The sequence below is a fragment of the Lithobates pipiens genome, unplaced genomic scaffold (genome assembly GCF_037356315.1).
Source record: "Lithobates pipiens isolate NorthernLeopardFrog02 unplaced genomic scaffold, aLitPip1_a1.2 Scaffold_8, whole genome shotgun sequence".
Lineage (NCBI taxonomy): Eukaryota > Metazoa > Chordata > Amphibia > Anura > Ranidae > Lithobates > Lithobates pipiens.
This window is the reverse complement of record NW_027507903.1, coordinates 599,755,788-599,770,157: the sequence shown is the minus strand read 5'-3', so window position 1 is coordinate 599,770,157 and position 14,370 is coordinate 599,755,788. Positions and strand designations below refer to the sequence as shown.

The window sequence follows — 14,370 nt, the reverse complement described above, 5'->3', positions numbered from 1 at the left end:
CACTAGAGCAGCTTGGAATCAGTACAGTAGAACAATAAAAACGGAAGTGCCAAAGGAACAAACATTCTGGAGGTTATGAACAAGGTGTGCAGCACCTATAAAAGGACCGGGCATCATGTTGTCTATCATAGAAACTGAGAAGTGTAATTAAAGAACAGATAAAGGCAAGAGAGTGTAAAGAAAAGGGGGGGCAGGAAGAACAGAAAAGAGTCAGGGAGGGGAAGGGAAGGATGGGGGAACGGTGGCCTGCGTGGTAACATTCAGCATACACGGCTCAGTGGGGTTGCGTTAAAATATCCTTGTAGAATGAAGTTGAGGTAAATTCCCTCCAACAAGACCAAGTCAAGAGGGTTTTTTGAGAGGTATTCTTATTAGCATGAGTAAAGTCCTCCATGAGGTAAACTGCCGCTATTTTATGCATCCAGGTTTTCAGTGACGGGATCTTGGGTTGACCCCAGAAGGCAGGAATAAGTGCCTTAGCTGCGTTCAGCAAGTGGGGGATGATGGAGCGTTTGTACCGGCCCACCGGATCTGTAGTAGCATGGAAGAGAATGGTCCAGGGATCATTAGGGAGGAGGATGCCAGTGATACGTTGTGTAATCTGGATGACGTCAGACTAAAACTGCTGAATAAGGGGGCATGACCACCAGATGTGTACATGAGTGGCCCTAAACCCACAGTTCCTCCAGCACAACGGGGAATTTTCAGGGAACATCTGGTGTAATTTCACAGGGGTGTAGTGCCATCTGGTGAGCAATTTATAATTAACTTCGGCAATTTGAGTAGCAATGGATGAGACATGACATAGTTGTAGTACCTTCCTTTTTTGTAAATCTGTGAGGCTGATATTTAAATCATCCTCCCATTTGGCCAGATAGGGCGGGAATGAGTTGTGAAGGAGTCTGATGAGGGCCTTATAGAGCAGTGAAATGCAGCGTAGGGGGGGGTCTTTGGGGTAGAACACTACCTCAACTCCATTCAAAGTCTCGGAACCTCTCAGTGGTTGGGGCAAGGCCCTCAGGAAGCAGCGTAACTGAGCATATCGCCACCTGTCAAGGAATGTAGCTGGTTTAGCACCGAGTATATCCGACAAAGACTTAATGGTAGAGTTCCGGAGGACTTGGTGTATCATCAGGTGCCCATCCGAGGACCAGGCCCGGAAGCCTGGATCTAGCAGACCCGGTAGAAAGTACTGATGGTGAAGAAGGGGCATTAGAGGGGAGTTGTAAGACCAGGAGCACTGTCTGTGAAGGTTGTCCCATATAGCCAAGGTGGAGGAAGTAAGGGAAGAGGTGTCAGTGCCAAGGCGTCTGTGTATTCGAGGGATCCACGGTGCAACCGTGAGGTCTGCCCCACACAAAAAGCGCTCCATGGACACCCACAGCTTGGTGTTAGCAGCGTACTTCCAGTCTGCCACCCTGGAAAGTACTGCTGCATAATAACACAACCTAAAGTTTGGAAGGGCCAGACCCCCAGCATCTTTGGCACGATATAAGACGTCCCTAGACACTCTGGGATGACTGTTCCTCCAGACATAGCGGGAGATCATGGTCTGTAAAATTGCAAAAAAACCTATAGATACCCCCAGGGGAATCATTTGGAATAGGAATAAGACTCTGGGCAATACGTTCATTTTAATTACGTTAACCCTCCCCAGCCAGGAATGTGAAAGATTCTTCCATTTCCGCAAGTCTTCCCTGAGATTGTTTAGTAATGGGAGGTAATTATAACGGAAGAGGGAGTGGATATTTGGTGTAAGGAAAATACCAAGATATTTCATACTACGCTGAACCCATTTAAAAGGGAAGAGGGGCCGAAGTAGATCCGCTTCCCGTCTGGGGAGGTTAATATTCAGAATTTCTGATTTAGAAAAGTTTATTTTAAAATTGGAGAGTTTTTGGTAGGTAGAGAGGGCCGACATCAGATTAGGCAGGGAGACACGGGGCCGTTGAACAAAAAATAAAATATCATCAGCATATGCCGCGTATTTATGGGTCACTGGCCCTATTTGAACACCGTGGATATCAATATTATGCCTAATGGTGGACAGGAAGGGTTCGAGGGTAAGGGCAAATAGGAGCGGGGATAGAGGACAGCCCTGTCTGGTCCCGTTGTACAGTGAGAATGATTCACTCAGAGAGCCATTTATGCGAACACGGGCTGTGGGAGTGGAGTAAAGGGAGGTTATCCGGTAGAACATTTTAGGGCCAAGACCTAGGTGATGCAAAGTCGTTTTGAGGTAGTCCCAGTCCACCCTATCGAACGCCTTTTCGGCATCTGTGGAAACAAGCAGGGTGGGCTGGGAGCACAGACGAACGTATTGAATCAGGGATATGGTCCGGAGGGAGTTATCCCTGGCTTCCCTGCCAGGTATGAAGCCAGTCTGGTCTTTAGAGATCCAACCAGGTATTAAGGGAAGTAGCCGATTAGCCAGGACCTTGGAGTATAGCTTGACATCAACATTAAGTAGGGAAATCGGCCTATAACTACTACAAGCTGTGGGGTCCTTACCCGGTTTGGGTAATACTGTTATGTGGGCCGCAAGAGATTCCGGGCGCAAACACGAATTGCGAGAGATAGAGTTGGCGTAAGCTGTGAGGTGAGGGAGTAAAACGTCGCTAAACGTGCTATAATAGCAGACAGTATATCCGTCGGGGCCGGGAGCCTTTCCCGTTGGGGATAACTTCAGGGCTGCCTGGAATTCTTCCACCGTAAGGTCTTCTTCTAGGGCCTGAAGTGCGGACGTGGGTAACGTGGGCAAATTGGCCTCTTGTAAGTAAGCCTGTATGCGATTGCGTTTTTCCCCCAGTGTTAGCGAGGCCATTTCGCTCTGTACCTTATACAAATCCGCGTAATAATCGCTAAAAGCCGCAGCAATGTGGGGAGTGGCGTGTACTAAATTGCCATTGGGGAGTTTGATTTTGGGGATGAATGACCTGGTTTGTTTCGCCTTGAGGGATCTCGCCAGTTGCCTGCCGGGTTTATTTCCCCATTCATACAACGACTGAGCGAAGCGTCGGAATTTCCTGGCAGTGTCCATATCAAGGAGGGTTTTTAATTCTTCCCTCTTCAAAGTAAGAGCTTTTAAATGGGCCACGTGTAAGGTAAGTTTATGCTGCTTGTCTAATTCTGCAATTTGTCCGATGACCTGTTCGATTTGCCGGCCATGCTCCCTCTTCTTTCTAGCTCCCAGTTCAATGAGTCGTCCCCGCATGGTAGCCTTGTGAGCTTCCCATACAACAGAGGGGGAGGACTCGGGAGAAGTATTCTCAAGGAAATACTGTTTCATATGGGAGGCTAACTCAGCCACATCAGCCTCGGTAGAGAGGAGAGAGTCGTTGAGCTTCCAATTATTGGAGCGTTGTACTAAGGAGGGCATGGCCATGCACATCGATACCGGCGCATGATCAGAAATAGTAGCTGTACCTATATGAGCGGACTGCAGGAGTTGGAGATGATGGTGATCTAAAAAGATATTATCAATGCGCGAGTAAGATTGATGCGTTTTAGAAAAATGGGAGTAATCCCTATCTTTGGGGTGAAGTATGCGCCAGACGTCTATCAATTGTAGCTCGAAGAGCTTGCGTTTAAGTGCGGACAGTCTTTTAAATGAAATATGGGATCGGCCCTGGGAGGTGTCCATTATGGGATCAAGAGGTAGATTGATATCACCCGGTAGGATAGTTATACCAACAGCGAAGTGGGCTAATTTAGAGAGGATCTGGTAGAGGAAGGCAGGTTGATGCCGATTAGGGCAATACACGTTAGCCAAGGTGCAGCGCGTGTTGCCCAGATACCCCTTCAAAAAAAGATACCGACCATGATCGTCCGCCAACATTTCATCAAGGCGGAAGGGAACACTGCTGCTGAAACCTATGGCCACTCCTTTCGCCTTATTAGTATCAGACAGGCTGTAATACCATTGGGGAAATTGGGGGGAGGTCAGCTTGACCGGTGTTGTATGTGTCAAGTGCGTCTCTTGAAGAAAGGCGATTGAGCATGTAGCCTTTTTCAGTTCACGGGTAATTTGGTGCCTTTTTGCGGCAACATGAAGGCCCCTCACATTATAGGAGGAGATTTTTATGGAAGCCATAGCAGCAGAGTGTTACCCTTCAGCTTAAATTTCCACGCAAGCCACCCGGGGAAAAGTAATAGGGGGGGAAAGGAGACAGAGGGAAGAGAGAGAAATGGAAGTAGAGAAAACAGTCTGAGACATCGGAAAAACATTTCGGACATTAAACCAGTGGGAACAATTAGAAAGTCAAGCAGTAAACTGCCGTGAACCCTGAGGGGAGAGGGAGAGCAGGCGGCAATTCCGTCCTCAAACCAGGAGTCGGAATTCGTAAAATAAATGCCATCCGCTCCCCCCAGCCCCAAAAGAAGGGGGGGGGTAGGAGGTTTGCCGAGCGAGAGGCACATGGGAGCAACGTGCCCCGCCAGCGTTCAGCAAAGCGTTCTTGTAGAAAGAAAAAATAACCAAACAACAAAAAACCCTAACACACAAATAACAATATGCAATGTAATAAGTAACAGCAACTGAAACCTTCGACTACATTTAAGAACCGGTGAACCGTGTCACGGCCCATGTGGACACATACTTGCAGGGAACTCCCTACGATCCGGGAGAAAAAAAAAAAAAAAGGGGGGAACACAACTGACCCCTGCAAGGTGGGGTACCCTACGACCACTAAGGTTGTAAAATAGTCAAACTGCAGGTTATGGACCCTCTCTCAGCAAATAGGTAAGTTAGGTCTAATCAGGGGCCAGGAGTGTCCAGCAGCGTTGAACAAATGAACCGGATCGGGAAGTGTAAGCAGCAAATCAGGAGTTGCAGGAGCAAGTAATCAGAATAATAAAAAATGACAACAAAAAAGGGGGAAAGGGAAGACCAAAGCGCTCATTTGGTGGCAACACTGGCCATTCGTGTGAGTAGATCCTGGAAGGGACGTGCGCCGTTTTTTGGACGGGGTTCGCCGCCATTGGGCATCCGAAGTAGAGGAGAAATGGGGGATGTGGGCCTGCCAACCAGGGAGATCAACTTGTGGTAAATTGAGGTCCTTCAAGAACGTGGGTAGATCCTCTGGGAACCTTAAGGTGTGGGAGCGGCCGTTTTTGGTGGCAATTAGGCAGGCCGGGAACCCCCATCTGTAGTTGATCCCGTCAGCCCGAAGAAGATCCAGCAGGGGTTTTAAGGGCTCTGCGATGGTCAATCGTGTCTTTAGAGAGGTCCGGGAAGATGCTGATGGTGGCCCCATCAAAGTCTATGGTAGGTGTACTCCGCATTTTGAGCATTACAGCATTTTTGTCTGAGAAGTAGTGTAGGCGGCATATAACGTCCCGCGGTTGATCCGAGGAGAAATTGCGGGGGCGGAGGGCCCGGTGTACACGGTCAAACCGCAACGGCTCAGTAACCGGGTTGCCCAGGATCATGTTAAGGATGCCCCGGATCGACGGTTCAAGATCATTGTCACCAGTGGCTTCTGGGAGACCCCGCACTCGCAAATTATTCCTGCGGTTTCTGTTTTCGAGGTCTTCAAGCTTGTAGGATGAGGCCCTCTGGGCAAACGCCAGTTGTTTGACCGTCTCTTGCAACTCTGTAATAGCGGAGGCCTGCAAGTCCTGTCTGAGCTCCGTTTCCTCCACCCTATTCAGAAGGTGCGCCATGTCTGCTCTAACTCCGGTGATCTCCTTTTTTATAGATTTCTCTAGGCCATGAAACATCCCCGCCATCTCCTTCTTAAGACTGTTGACTAAGGTGGACATGTCGGAGCCCCCAGGGGACCCGAGGTCTTCCATAAGTTCGGAGCAGTAGGAGGAGGCCGGTGAGCTTTCTCGAACAGAGGCGGCGAGAGAGGGAGGGGAGAAAGAGCGTTTAGGGGTTCTGGCGCGGCCACCCCGTTCGTCCGACGTCGATTTCCCTGCGGCAAATAAGTGCTGTATTGATCCGGAGCCTGATTGGGTTAAAGTTGGCCCCTTTCCAGATCCTTTGTTAGTTGTGGAGCGAGGTCTAGGTTTCTTGGTTGGCATAATTGTGGCAATGACGCTGAACGCTGGACGGGGCTCAAGGACGCTCACATTTAATTAAGGAAAAATGGGGGAAAACACTGCGCTATAACTGAATATAAAACAAAAACAGCTGCCAACACTTAAAACAAACAAAGTTCCACAGTCAAAAAGTAAAAAATAGTGTAGCGCTTCGGTAATAGTGAATGTGATCAACACATGCACACACAATTCCAAATAAATGGTCACATGCGACAGTCCATATACATAAAACAAAGTCCAATGGAATAAGTATGAACTTCCGTGATGTAACTGGTGCAGGGATGGTTAGGCCATTACAAGGAAAGAGAGGGATCTTGCTAAACAGATATACCCATGTAAAACAGCTTGTCTGTAGACATTAAGGAAGTAGATGAGTACTCTTACCAGCTGTGTTGGACTCACACGGTCATATGACAGTTGAGTCAGTAAAGCTTGGGGTCCCAATCTAGGGCCAGGGGGTGGATCGATGAGGGTCCGTCAAACTGATGAGAGAACTCCAACCAACTTTGTGCCAGGCGATGTATTTCACGGATGGAACATCAGGATGGTTTCTTATCCAACTCGGACGTAGCACGATCAACACCGATACTCCGATCACCCCAAAGTAGGGTGAAAGATGTTAGAGGTTTTTTAGTCCAAAAAAAGAGAAAGGAAAAAGAGAGCTCCACATGGTGCGGGTCAGACGGTATAAAACGGCAAATTTATTTAAAAGTCAAAAAATTATATAAAATATTTTATGACTTAGTGATCACAAAAAGGTTAGGTAAAAATGAGAATAAAAGCAATGTAGGGTGCCAACAGCTAGCCCGACGCATTTCGACACATATGTCTTCGACAGGGGCATGTAGCTGTTGGCACCCTACATTGCTTTTATTCTCATTTTTACCTAACCTTTTTGTGATCACTAAGTCATAAAATATTTTATATAATTTTTTGACTTTTAAATAAATTTGCCGTTTTATACCGTCTGACCCGCACCATGTGGAGCTCTCTTTTTCCTTTCTCTTTTTTTGGACTAAAAAACCTCTAACATCTTTCACCCTACTTTGGGGTGATCGGAGTATCGGTGTTGATCGTGCTATGTCCGAGTTGGATAAGAAACCATCCTGATGTTCCATCCGTGAAATACATCGCCTGGCACAAAGTTGGTTGGAGTTCTCTCATCAGTTTGACGGACCCTCATCGATCCACCCCCTGGCCCTAGATTGGGACCCCAAGCTTTACTGACTCAACTGTCATATGACCGTGTGAGTCCAACACAGCTGGTAAGAGTACTCATCTACTTCCTTAATGTCTACAGACAAGCTGTTTTACATGGGTATATCTGTTTAGCAAGATCCCTCTCTTTCCTTGTAATGGCCTAACCATCCCTGCACCAGTTACATCACGGAAGTTCATACTTATTCCATTGGACTTTGTTTTATGTATATGGACTGTCGCATGTGACCATTTATTTGGAATTGTGTGTGCATGTGTTGATCACATTCACTATTACCGAAGCGCTACACTATTTTTCACATTTAATTAAGCATAGCATGCGAGGGTTGTAAGAGCCATTAGAGGTCGATGTGGGGGACTCTGACAGCAACGTGCAGCGGACAGTGCAAAATAGAAGGAGGAGACCCCCCAGGCCACAGCCGTCCCCTGAGGCAGATGGAGCTCTGGCAGTCACAGTGGGTAGCTTCGTGCAAATCCTGATGACGTGCAGAGGGACCCGGGCCGCCTAACATGGGGGAAAGGCCCAGATGAGGACCCCGTGGGGAGCGCTGAGGGGTCCTAGAATCCTGCTGTGTGGGCCCCAGGCTTCAGCTTGCTACCCAGGCCCCTGAGGGTGTGAAATGGCTCCAAAGTGAAGTAGGGGAGAGGGCTGCAGGGTGGTGGCTGCTGAGTACAGTTCTTTCCCCCCAGAAGCTTATGGGGCAGTACAAGAAATCCAAATATCACTCACCCCTGCGTCAGGCCCTCGGGCCTACTGAAGATGGCGGCCGTTTCGACTGCGTCTGCGGCTCCGCTGCGCTATGGCCCTGGGTGCAGGAAGGCCCCCAATGCCCTCCGGAGTCCAGCGGGGGTCCTCGGGTCGTCAGGGGTTGATGATCGTCCCCCGTCAGTCGGCCGCGGCCTCCGGGATGGCGTCCGTGGCAAATAGGCCGCAAGATGGCGTCGGCGTGTAGGCCGCAAGATGGCCGCGGCGAGCCGCGAGGTAGGCCCGAGCCGCATATACCGATCCCCGCTCGGCACAGCTAATGCCTCGGTCACCTCCCGCCGTTGCTCCGCCACCTCCTGGTGTTCGTGGCGGGCCAACTGAGTCGTTTGCGGCGGCGGATGGCACCCGATGGAGGACGGTGGAGCGGAGCTCTGTCTCCACACGTCTGCTCGGCTGTATGTCCGGCCACGCCCCATGTGAGCATTTTTAATCCATGTGTTTAGTTTTTAATAAATGATTTGTAGCAGAGAGCACTATGGTTTTGCATTTTGTTTTTATGGGCATTCATGGTGGTGGTCACTGAATGCACAGGATTATCAATTTGAACTGTCACATGGAGTTATTACATAGGAGGATTGGATACCTACAGTGGGGTCTGTCAGTGGCACCAATGCATATTGGACTTATGTTCACTAGTATATAAAAAAATAATTGATTTTATATATGTATATATATATATATATATATATATATATATATATATATATATATATATATATATATATAATCAATTATTTTTTATATACTAGTGAACTAGTGAACATAAGTCCAATATGCATTGGTGCCATAGACAGACCCCTCTGTAGGTATACAATCCTCCTATGTAATAACTCCACTAGTATATAAAAATAATAATTGATTATATATATATATATATATATATATATATACAGTGCCTTGCAAAAGTATTCGGCCCCCCTTGAACTTTTCAACCTTTTGCCACATTTCAGGCTTCAAACATAAAGATATAACATTTTAATTTTTTGTGAAGAATCACCAACAAGTGGGACACAATTGTGAAGTGGAACGAAATCTATTGGATTTTTGAAACTTTTTTAACTAATAAAAAAATTAAAAGTGGGGCGTGCAAAATTATTCGGCCCCCTTGCGTTAATACTTTGTAGAGCCACCTTTTGCTGCGATTACAGCTGCAAGTCGCTTGGGGTATGTCTCTATCAGTTTTGCACATCGAGAGACTGAAATTCTTGTCCATTCTTCCTTGCAAAACAGCTCGAGTTCAGTGAGGTTGGATGGAGAGCGTTTGTGAACAGCAGTTTTCAGCTTTTTCCACAGATTCTCGATTGGATTCAGGTCTGGACTTTGACTTGGCCATTCTAGCACCTGGATACGTTTATTTGTGAACCATTCCTTTGTAGATTTTGCTGTATGTTTGGGATTATTGTCTTGTTGGAAGATAAATCTCCGTCCCAGTTTCAGGTCTTTTGCAGACTCCAACAGGTTTTCATCCAGAATGGTCCTGTATTTGGCTGCATCCATCTTCCCCTCAATTTTAACCATCTTCCCTGTCCCTGCTGAAGAAAAGCCGGCCCAAACCATGATGCTGCCACCACCATGTTTGACAGTGGGGATGGTGTGTTGAGGGTGATGAGCTGTGTTGCTTTTACGCCAAACATATCGTTTTGCATTGTGGGCAAAAAGTTTGATTTTGGTTTCATCTGACCAGAGCACCTTCTTCCACATGTTTGGTTTGTCTCCCAGGTGGCTTGTGGCAAACTTTAGACGAGACTTTTTATGGATATCTTTGAGAAATGGCTTTCTTCTTGCCACTCTTCCATAAAGGCCAGATTTGTGCAGTGTACGACTGATTGTTGTCCTATGGACAGACTCTCCCACCTCAGCTGTAGTTCTCTGCAGTTCATCCAGAGTGATCATGGGCCTCTTGGCTGCATCTCTGATCGGTCTTCTCCTTGTCTGAGCTGAAAGTTTAGAGGGACGGCCAGGTCTTGGTAGATTTGCAGTGGTCGGATACTCCTTCCATTTCAAAATGATCACATGCACAGTGCTCCTTGGGACGTTTAAAGCTTGGGAAATCTTTTTGTATCCAAATCCGGCTTTAAACTTCTCCACAACAGTATTACGGACTTGTCTGGTGTGTTCCTTGGTCTTCATGATGCTCTCTGCGCTTTCAACAGAACCCTGAGACTATCACAGAGCAGGTGCATTTATACAGAGACTTGATTACACACAGGTGGATTCTATTTATCACCATCAGTCATTTAGGACAACATTGGATCATTTAGAGATCCTCGCTGAACTTCTGGAGTGAGTTTGCTGCACTGAAAATAAAGGGGCCGAATAATTTTTCACGCACCACTTTTCAGTTTTTAATTTGCTAAAAAAGTTTAAAATATCCAATAGATTTCGTTCCACTTCACAATTGTGTCCCACTTGTTGGTGATTCTTCACAAAAAATTACAATTTTATATCTTTATGTTTGAAGCCTGAAATGTGGCAAAAGGTTTTTTTTGCACTCAGTTTAAGACATATTTGTGCTGATTATATATATTCTTTCACTATGTTAAAATGTGGGATAAAGTGCTACAACAAATATAAATAAAATGAATTCATGATCCTCTATATACAATAAATACAGAGAAAAATGAACAAAATTAAATATATAAACATCTAGTAAATTAATTCATAAATATGAACAGTAATAATACATTTGTGCAAAAAATATATATATTATTTAATAAATGTGTAAATTTATAAATGTCAAATCATATATAAATAAAATTACGTCATAATCCTCTATATCCAATAAATACTGAGGAAAATAAGTACAATTAAATATATAGAAATCCAGGGAATTAATTCATAAATATAAACAGTAATAATAAATATGTGCAAAAAATATATATTATTCAATAAACGTGCAAATATATAAATGTCCAACCATATATAAATACATTTATTTCATAATCCTCTATATCCAATAAATATCAAGAAAAAAAATAAAAAAATAAAAATGAAATCCTGTATATAAAAAATATGTGCAAAAAAATATTATTCAATAAACATGCAAATTTATAAATGTCCAGTCAATTCAAATAGTCCTTGATATTTGCAATTCCACCATGTATAGCAAATCACCTATCTTAAGCCTAGGTTTCCACTATTGCAACCTGAAAGCCGCACGATTTTGCCACAATTGTTTGCAGCGATTTTGATGCGACTTAAAGCAATGCATGTGTATTCTTGAAGTTTAGGGACCTTAAGTCGCATCAAAGTCGGACCAAAGTAGCACAGGACTACTTTGAAGTCGCTGTGACTTGAAGTTGCACAGATATGAATGGTACTCATTGGAAATCGTGGGGTCCGACTTGTCATGTGAATTTGCAGTCCCAAGTCGCAGGACTTGCACAAGTGGAAACAGAGCCTTAATCTTCACATTGCCATTGATAGGCACAGTGGTATTTGGTGTGTGAAGCTTCAAAAAGCGTGATTCACTATACACAGTGAAACATCATGGACTATTTGAATTGATTGGATATTTATGCATTTGCATGTTTATTGAAAAATATATATTTTTTTTTGCAAATTTTATTAATTTATTAATTAAATTCATTTATTATTTAATTCACTACATTTTTATATATTACATTTTATTTATTTTTCTTGGTATTTGGAGGATTATGAATTCAATTTATTTATATATAACTGAACATTTTTTAAGTTTATTGAATAATATATTTTTTTTGCACATATATATTATTACTGGTCATATTTATGAATTGATTTACTAGATTTTTATATATTTAATTGTATTTATATTTATTGGTGTTTATTGGGTATAGAGGATTATGAATGAACTTTATTTGTATATGTTTGGGCATATAAACATTTGTATACATTTATTGTATAAATTATTATTGTTTATTGAATAATATTTTTTTTTTGCAAATATTATAGAGCGTTCATATTAACAAATTAATTTACTAGATTTTTATATATTTAATTTATTTTTTATTTCTCTCTGTATTTTTTGGATATAGAGGATTATGAATTACTTTTATTTATAATTGTTGCAGCTCTTTATTTGTCAGAGAGGTGCAGAGATTTGTTTTTAATGGTGCGTACTATATACTATATGAGTATAATTGAATATATCATATTTTTTTCTTTTGCACTTATAGTTATCGGAGTGAAGAGGTAAAATATAAATGTGCTCATCTGGTGTCAGAATCTGTGGATGGAGCCCTCCTTCTATGGGCCTCTAGAAGGCCTGTAGAAGGAACCAAATGCTCTGAGCCTTGTTTCTCCTCTCGTCTAGTACCTCTATTCTTCCGGTGACGCCGGTCCCGCAGTGCGTTCCACACTGGTCACGTGCCTTCCCAGGGCTTCTCCAGGCTTCTGAGCCAGTCATCTCTCCTCCCAGCAGCAGAAAAATATGCCAGAAGTCCTGCAGAATGGTTTTAGGAGGATCCACAGACTCTGATACCAGATGAGCACATTTATATTTTGCCTCTTGTGAGTGTTTTTAATCCTTTGCCATTAAAATACTACACTTAGCTAGTGCTTCCTTCCCTTCTTATTTCTTTCCTCTTGGTTTATACAGAACCAGTTACAACACTTAGCCCCCGTACACACGGTCGGAGATTCCGACAACCAAATCCGTCGGATTTTGTCCGAAACTGTTGCATACACACGGTCGGACTAAGTTGTCGAAAAATCCGATCATTCAGAACGTGAGGACGTAATTTCGTTACGATGGGACTACGTTCAGGCTAGTAGCCAATAGCTTTGATGTAGGAATTTGATCTGAGCATGCGTGACACTTGGTCCGATCAAAATTCTCTACACATGATCGGAGTATGTCCGATCGAACCAGTTGGTCGGGAAATATTTCCAACATGTTGGAAAATTGGGTCCGACGGATATTCCGACGGAATCAGTCCATTGCATACCACACACAGTCGGATTATCCGACGACGCGGTCCGATAGGACACATTCTACAGTCTACAACCAACTAAGCGACCACCTCACCAAGAATAACCTTCTTGATCCCCTTCAGTCTGGAATCCGCCCTCAACACTCCACAGAAACTGCTCTCGTAAAACTCACAAACGATCTGCTAACAGCTAAATCCAATGGACACTATTCTGTACTCCTACTCTTAGCCATTGTACACACGGCCGGACATTCCAACGGAAAATGTCCGATCGGACCCTATTGTCAGATAATCCGACCGTGTGTGGGCTCCATCAGACTGTTTCCGTCTGAATATCCGACCGACAAAGTTTTAGAGCTGGGCTATAACATTTTCCGACAACATGATCTGATTGGACTTTGTCCGATCGTTTGTAGAGAATTCCGATGGGACAAAGTTCCACGCATGCTCAGATCAAATTCCTAGACCAAAGGTATTGGCTACTAGCCTGAACGTAGTCCCGTCATAACGAAATAACGTCATCACGTTACGAACGATCGGATTTTCCGGCAACTTTGTCCGACTGTGTGTATGCAACACCAGTTTCGGGCAAAATCCGACGGATTTTGTTGTCAGAATGTCTGACAGTGTGTACAAGGGCTTAGACCTCTCTGCTGCCTTGAAACATTGGATCACGCCTCTCCTCTTCAAAAAACTCCACACCTTTGGTCTCCATGACTGTACTCTTCACTGGTTCTCATCTTTTTTATCCAACTGCACCTTCAGTGTCACTAAAGCCCCGTACACACGAGAGGACTTATGTCCGACAGACTTCCGAAGGAGTTCCGTCGGAGTTCTGCTGGAATTCCGACGGAGTTCTGACAGACTTTTCGGCTGAGCGGACTTGGCCACACATGATCACACTAAACTCCGACGGATTCGAACGTGATGACGTACGACTCGGCTCGAATAAGGAAGTTCATAGCCAGTAGCCAATAGCTGCCCTAGCGTCGGTTTTAGTCCGTCGGAATAGCATACACACGAGCGGATTTTTCGAAGGGGACCGGGTCCGGCGGAGTTCCTTCGGAAAAATTTGAAGCATGTTCCATATTCTAAAGTCCTTCGGACTTTGGCGAGTCAAAAGTCCGTTGCAGCCCACACACGATCGGATAGTCTGACGGACTCAGTCCTTCGGACTTTGGATGTTGAAAAGTCCGCTCGTGTGTACGCGGCATTACAACTTTTTTTCCTCCTCTACCTTTCTCTGTTGGGGTCCCCCAAGGTTCTGTTCTTAGATCTCTCTTATTCTCCATCTATACCTCTCACTGGGTCAGGTAATAGCCTCCCATGGCTTCCAATACCATCTCTATGCTTACGACACCCACATCTATCTCTCTACTCCTCAGCTCGCTCCTTCAGTCTCCTCCCGTATCACTCATTTACTAACAA

At 44.5% G+C, this 14,370-nt stretch overlaps 1 protein-coding gene across 1 annotated transcript in view; it reads right to left on the bottom strand.

Moving 5' to 3' along the window:
- Positions 1-14,370, bottom strand: part of LOC143961280 (uncharacterized) — a 74,703-nt gene that overhangs the window by 46,817 nt on the left and 13,516 nt on the right. The gene's annotated exons all lie outside the window — the stretch shown is intronic.